This window comes from Azolla caroliniana, unplaced genomic scaffold (genome assembly GCF_043228905.1).
Source record: "Azolla caroliniana isolate FFs.n. ecotype wild unplaced genomic scaffold, voAzoCaro1.0.p SCAF_8, whole genome shotgun sequence".
Classification (NCBI taxonomy): domain Eukaryota; kingdom Viridiplantae; phylum Streptophyta; class Polypodiopsida; order Salviniales; family Salviniaceae; genus Azolla; species Azolla caroliniana.
In genome coordinates, this window is record NW_028230443.1 from 15421296 (window position 1) to 15427549 (window position 6254).

A 6254-nucleotide genomic window follows, 5' to 3' on the forward strand; every position below is an offset into this window, starting at 1 on the left:
TTTGGATGGAGAGACCTATAAAAGCCGATACTTGGGCTTGTGTAAGAGGGAAGTGATGTAAGTAAAAAAGATACTTTTAATCAAAGATCTGAGTTATCCTAATGGTGATGTATCTTGTCTCGTAAAACTAAAGTCAAGGGTTCAATCTCTCTCTCTCTCTCTCTCTCTCTCTCTTCATCCATCTATCTATCTTCAATACTGTCTCGCTTACGCTGCTAAGAACATCGAATCCTTCCGGTCCAGGACCCTGGTGGTTCCGCTTTATTTCGTGAACACGCGAGGATTTCCTCGACATCTTACTTGGTAAATAGATGTCGTGAAGATGTGTGTGCGTTTGTGCTTCGCTTGAGCGGGACCACCAGGGTCTTGGACCGGGGAGGACGTTGGCGAAATTGTTGAAAACATGATTATATTTATGTAAGAGTTGAGGAAACTAATTGTTACTCCTAAGGGTCAGACAATAGCCTAACATAGGGTGTCTACGGAAGACACTTCAGCAAAGGGTGTTACGGCGATGTAACTTAGACTAACGATTGATCATACCTTAATTGGCTACTTAAGCAACATATCATGAATCTTAATACACGCGTAAGATAGAAAGTAATTAGCACAGAACGGTAATCAATACACAGAGATAAGACAATAGAGCTTTATTAATTATCCGTCGTGATTTACAATGTAACCGGGCCTTTTTATAGATCACCGGCTCTTCATACAAAACAGTGCCAACCAACACACTGATATGAACCGTTCTGGATCCGGATCGGCATACCGATTCCGGTCTGTTCGTTCACTTCTCAAAATATACTTAATTACTAATTATTCTAATAACAGCTTCCTATAATTCCTGCCCTTTCACATTCTGGACTGTCCTCCACCCCTTGCCGGTTGGCTAACACATGGCACGCCCGTGGGACATTACCTTGTACGTCGAATCCCACTATTCGGCCTTCAATCCTCGTCCAAAATGTCCAGAGTGCTCTGATCGAGGGGCTCTAAGGGTTCTTCGGAAGGCTGATCGGACTGTTGTTACTTCTCCTCTTGTTGTTGCTCCATTGGCTGTGGTCGTTGCTCCGGCTGTTGTGCGATCGCCGGCTCTTCTGGGCGTTGCTCCTCCGATAGCTGCTATCCGGCTCTCGGTGTCGGCGGTTGTTGCGGACATTCCTCCCTTGGCTGCTCCTCCTGAGTTAAATATGGTTGGCTTGTCCCAGCCTAGCCTCTATCCGTCCTTTGCTTCGACGATGGCTCTTCATCACTGAGATTGATTGTTGTCGCGCTCTTCGTCGCCTCTTGCCGTAACCTCTCCTTTTCGTAACTTTCAAATCGGATTAGGTTATCCAGCCGATCATCGTCCAGTTGTGCCACTAGTTGCCGAACCACTGCTATCTGTTCATCATCCAATGCTACGAAGTCATCTGCCAATTCATCTTTCTCGGCAGCAAAGTATTCCTTGTCCAGCTTATAGAACTCGTCTCCTTCCCTTTGCCGGTAGCTCAACAATTGTAACTCGGCAGCATGCTTCGCCCATTTCGACCGCCATAATACTGAGTTGTCTTCAATCAAGCGCTTCGTTCGATTCTTCCATGCTTGTACAATGCACCAGATCCGCTCTAGCCCCATCTTTGATTTGTCTTCTGTGGCCTGTCGTTCATCTTTCAACTGTTTGATCAGGTTTGCAGTTACCACCTCCTAGTCCTTGTAGCGCACCAGTTGATTTTGATAGGTTGTCTGCGCTCTTTGTAAGATCATGGTGGTGCGTTCCATTTCCGCATGATATTGCATCTGGAGTTCCAGGCGTTCCTGTGCCGCTTCAGCTCGTATGCTTGCCTTCTTAGCCCATTCTTCCGTTAGTGCCGACTCCGCCTGTTGCACTTCATTCCGGAGCTCGAACATCTTCTATTGATGCCGGTCGCTGTCAGTGATGAGCTTCTTGTATTCCGTCTCGACATGTTTATAATCCCGGTGCAAGCGGTCAAAATCTTCTATTTTCTACTTCAGCTTCTGATTGATTTGACGGCGAGCTCGGTCTTCCCTATCCTTTTGCTGCCAAAGCTCTTCTTTGAGCCTCTCTATCTCTGTTTCCCCCATCCTTCGGAGTTTATCCTTCTCCTGCAACAATTTTCTTCCTCTTCCTTAAGCCGGTCATGGGCTTGGTGTCCCTTCCGTAGGCTTTCTTCTGCTCGGTGGAGGTTGTCGGCAGTCTTCCATTATTCCTCCTCCACCACCATGTTTAATTCTCTTTCCCTGGCCCGTAATGCTTCCTGTGCGGCCAGGTCTTCTTTGAGAACGACAAGCTCTTGTGCTTGCGTTGTAATCGTATCCGGGACTTTTTCTGTCACTGGGGTTGTATTATTATGTACAGTTGTCGGTGTTTCATTATTCTGTACATGTACCGAAGCCACCGGTTCTTGTTCCTGGGGTCCTGTTATGACCATCTTAGCTAATTCTTCCTTGGCTATTTCCAATTCTTGTTCCAAGCTCCGGATCCTTGATCGGGCCTTCTCTAGTTCTCCGGTTGTGGCTAGCAACCGGTCCAATTGTGTTCTCTCTTCTGCCTCCATATAATGGACCACTCCGGCTACTTGCTCACCGATCCACCGCAGCCATTGGCTGCCGATGCCTTGTTGTTGTGCCTTGTTGGCCGATTTCTGCGCTTGCTAGTGGCTGATCTTGTTTGGTTACGTCGATTGGCAACTCTGACTCTAGTTGGTTACCACTTGGCAGTTCCGGTTCTGGTTGGTCCTGGTGTGCCGGTGATGTAGAAAACTGAATCACCGGCTCTTGAATCACGGGTTTTGTTATGTCCAGACCCGCGGGCGTAGCCTGTTGCGCAGGGAGTTCTGTGACTGGTTCTGTTCAAACCGGTTCCGATTCCACCCTTGGCTTTGGGCCCTCAGTGTGGGGTATCGGCATCCTATCCTTCTGTGGACCCGATTGCTCCCCGGCATGGTCTGTAGTGCGCTTCTTCTGGCACCGCTGGAGGTGCTCGCTAGGCTCCTCCTGAGTCCCAAGATTGATTTTCATTGCCAAGGTATCTGGCTCCTGTTGACCTGGTCAGCGCAATGTAATCTTTATTGGTCGTGCCGGTGTTTCCTCCTCCGTCTCCGCCTGGTTAGGCCGCTCTTTCACCGTTTTTGCAGTGTCAGCCTCCTTCCCTTTGGTTGCCTTAGCAGCCAATAGTTGCTGCCGTTTTGAAGCCATTTTGGAGGTTCCTTTGGTTGATCTCCCCCGCTTCTTCGCCTTGATTGGCTCCACTGGTGGTGCTAATAATGTGAGCCATTGCGCCATCGCCGTCCATATTTTCCTGCCATCCTTCCCTCTTACTGAGTCAATGGCTGCACACAGTCCATTGGCAATCAGCACCGACCAGTCCACCTGTATACCCTCATATGTGGCTATAATTAAACTGGCTCTGTTCTAGGCATTGCCGAGGATCGAGGGTACACATGGCCAAACTCGTGGAGTACATGAGCAATCTCTCGGAATAAGCCATCCTCGCCGCCCAGCGTGCGATATGCCTTGCTGGCCAGAGAGTACTCACCGAAGTATTTCGTGAGCTGCTCCGGGGTAGGGTTATCGATGGTGAAGATGCCGCCTTTGGGTAGGCCCGTCAGGCCACGGATGGCCTCCTCTGTGATTACTTCTGTGTCGATGTCTTTGACAACCTTTTTCGCTTCTCTGTGTGGTGTTGCCTCCATGATCCTCAAGAATCCCTCCAATCCGTATTGCTTCAACCACTTCTTGGCTACCTCAGAGAGCGCCATGCAGTCCATTTCTTCTTTTGAGTCGGTGGTTGCTAGTGAGGTAGGTGCGTTAGTGGGCTCTAGGTGCTCGCGTCTGATTATCCTTAATCGCCTGTGTGCGTTTGCAATTCTCTGTTCGCAAAATGAGAAGGCCTCCATGCAGTGGAGGTTTTCTTTCTGCATGTTGGTGTCTTTCTCGATTCCTGCACATGCGCACGTCGTGTACTATAATAGCAATGAAGTGCCACGTGGAGGCGTTTTAATGCGCTATAAATAACCCACTCCGTGGCTTTTCAAAAGTGTCTGTTCACTCCTTGTCATTGCATGTGGCCGTTCGCTCCTCGCCATCGCATGATTTGGGTTTGATTTGATCCGATTCGATTTCCTTTCTTTTTCTTTTTCTTTTTTGTAATTTTTTTTAATTTTTAAAATTCGATCTTGTTAATCCGTATCCGGCCCAAACGGACCCTTCTCCGGATTGTGGTCCCTTTCACCGGTTCCGTACTTGTCGATTGCTTGACCGGTTGTCGTCTCGTCGTGCTTACCGGTGTCCGGTTCGGTGTCCGCCTTTGTCTGTTCAAATGGGTTTCTTGACATGGGTCCATGGTATGGTTTGAGTCGAAACCCATTGACCCATTTACCCATAACTTCTCTGGCGAGTGTCCCTAGTTGGTAGGAACCGTTGAACTCTCGTGTAATCCAAAATGGTCTGGTCCACCGAAACCGTAGCTTCCCCGGCATCTTACCCATCTGAGTTTGGAATACAAGTACCGGCTTGCCGATCGCAAACATTTTTTCGTTACCTTTTAGGTGTCGATCAACGAACACTTTCCTTCTCCGTTGCTCCAGTTCCATGTGCATCAGGCTGTGTTGAGCGGCAAGCTCAACTGGATCCGGATCGGCTGAATAAGCTTGAGCCGGTGAGCTGGGGAGCTGGTTAACTAGATCAAGCAATAACCGGAAGCCAAGTAGCAGCTAGTCTACTAGGGAGTTAATATCTCGTAGATAGTGTCAGACGCTCGTGTGAGCATTGAAGTACACCGTACTTCTGTCAGTCCGGATGCACTTGTATAAAAGTGCTCACTGAACACATACGATGTACAGTCTGAGTAGTATTTTTTGAATTGAGTTTTTGTGTGCTCTCTCTCTGTCTCTCCCGCGTACTGTTAAGCTCTCCATTAAACCTATTTTCTGCTTTCTATTTTTTATTGCTTCCGCACGCTATTTTTTTCTACATGGTATCAAAGCGCAAGGGTTGAGAACCTCTGCAACCGACATTCGCTTTCGCAAGAAGAAAACCTAACCTTTGTAAAGAACAAAAAAATAAATAAATGGATAGAGGAATGGCTAGCTCGCTCCTGATGGAGAAGCTCGATAGATTCAACTATGCATCTTGGTCATACAAGATGCACCAGTACCTGCTTGGGCATGGTTAATGGAGCTATGTCAACGGAGCTAACAACACACCACCTGATGCGGCACACAAGGACTTCCCGGTGTGGGAACAATCGGCAAGCATATGCCAAGACGCCGAAAGAGGCTTGGGGAAACCTGAAGAAGGTGTTCACCGCAAGCACTACAGCCCAGAAGCTGCAACTCCAACAGGAGTTGAGCAATGTCCAACAGAAGGACATGTCGGTGGCTGATTACATGGCCCGAATCAAAGAGATCTGTGACTCGCTTGCCTCTATCAACGTCACAGTAGAGGAAGACGAGATGGTATAGGTATGCCTTGGGGGCCTGGCATCTAAGTTCCGAGCTTTCCGGACCGCAATATGTACGAGGGAGAATACACCGTCATTTTTCGACTTACAGTCGATGCTCCTTGTAGAGGAGAACCACGCCGGTGCATCAACAAGTGCACCCACCAATAGTCCGATGTTGTACACGGAGGCGGATTGGCCCCGTGGGTGTGATGGACGAGGCGGGTCGGCACGCAATGGAGGCGGCCGGCAAGGGCAAGACCGACGGCACAGAGACCGTGCCGACAACAGTTCCGGGACCTCCACAACCAGGGGGAGTCAAGGTGGCACCAAAGGCCGGAAAGACAAATCCGCCACGGAATGCTGCTACTGTGGCAAAAAGGGCCACAGAGAAAGCGAGTGATGGAAGAAGTGCGCCGATTCAGATAGATCTGGATTCGGCAAAACCGGTCAGGAGAACCGGCAAAGCTCACACTACGTGCAAGGATCGAAAGGATCCGGAATCGGGAAGACTGGTAAGGGGCTAGCCTTGGTGATGAAGCACGAGGCAAATTCGATGAAGAAGACCACTTCCAAATCGGAGGAAGTGTGGTACGTTGATTCTGGTGCATCAAATCACATGACGAACCACAAAGAGTGGTTCTCCTTCCTGGAGAAACAGAACAACCGGGAGTTGTCGAAACCGGAGACGACACTCCTCACCCAATCGTGCATATCGGTGAAGTCCCTTTGAGCCACGTCGGACAGAGGGGGAAGCTGATGAGCGTATTACACGTTCCGACTATCACAAAGAACCTAGTGTCGGTCG